This window comes from Galeopterus variegatus, unplaced genomic scaffold, assembly GCF_000696425.1.
Source record: "Galeopterus variegatus unplaced genomic scaffold, G_variegatus-3.0.2 Scaffold9975, whole genome shotgun sequence".
NCBI classification, from domain to species: Eukaryota; Metazoa; Chordata; class Mammalia; order Dermoptera; family Cynocephalidae; genus Galeopterus; species Galeopterus variegatus.
The window spans coordinates 33,176-34,531 of NW_007736086.1; positions in this window are offsets into that span (position 1 = coordinate 33,176).

Genomic DNA, 1,356 nt, shown 5'->3' on the forward strand with positions numbered 1-1,356 from the left:
GTGGGATCCGAACCCTCGGCGGGAGCGCCGCTGCGCTCTCAAGCAGCGCACTGTAGCAGTGGGCCACCGGGCCGGCCCCAGGTCTATCTTATTTTAACAAATCCTCACCACCTACTCAGGTCCAACGAATCCTGTGGTGCTGGTCTCCAGCACAAGTATCTCACCACTGGTATTTAGCCATTGTGGGTAAGGCTATTGCAGTCTATTTGTTTTACCCTGGTGTCTGGAACAATATTAGGGAGTTTTGTTGACACCCAGCTGCCTGTTGCTGCCTCTGGTTTGGGTCAGTGGTGGCTGGGGCCCCTCTGGTAGTGGGGAATTGCCTGGCTGTAGCCACAGTTCCTGCCCCTATAGGGCCAGGAACTCTGTGGATGAAAAGTACTTTTTAAACAAATATTTATGTCACTCCCAAATAGATCAATAGATAGAACATTATGAACACCCTAGAAATTACCAGCACTTTCCTCCCAATCCCAGCAATAGTCAAAAGGATGACTTTTCTCTTAATGATGTATTCACTTTTTATATGGATTCACTATCTAACTGTGTTTCTCGAATTCCAGGTATTGACATTATCTTTGTGTAAATTTAAGGAAAATGATGCAATGCATTATTTACTCTGTTTATCTAACTTTTAAAGGCAAGGACTATAACTTTATATTCATCTTGTGTATGCTTATAGTTTCTTCTCATTTATTTCCATTTAATATTTTATGGTATAAATATTCCAATTTTTTTCCTTAATGCAGTCTACTATGATGAACATTTGGATTATTTCAGTTTTAGGCATATAAACCTTTGTACCTCAAACAAGACCTCATTATAATGGACTTTATACCTAAAAATATTGTGCATTTAATTATCTCTCACATTATCAAAGTGGTTGTATCAACTGACACACATAATAGCAATGCTTACTAGCTCTAAAGATATGATCTTCTTGATCACCAGCACTTGGTATTATCAGAATTTATGATTTTAACCAATTGGCTCTATGTAAAATATTTTACTGTAGCTTTAATTTGAATATTTCTGATTATTGAGACAGGTCACATTTTAACATTTTAGTGATTTTATTTCTCTTGCAAAGTGCCTTCATATGCCATTTAACCAACCTGCTTTTAAATTATTTGTCTTTATTCTAATTTTGGGGGAACCTTTTACATATTATGTATTTATCTACAAGTGAGGTCAAAAAGCCATTATTCTATATTATATTTGATAATTTATTTTGTTTTTTACATTTTTCATAAAGAGTCATTTGCAGTTATTTTTGTGGATGGTATTAGTTTTGGGTCTATGACAGATTGTTTTATTTTTCAACATAATTAGTTCTCTGTTTGTCTTTGTCATGTT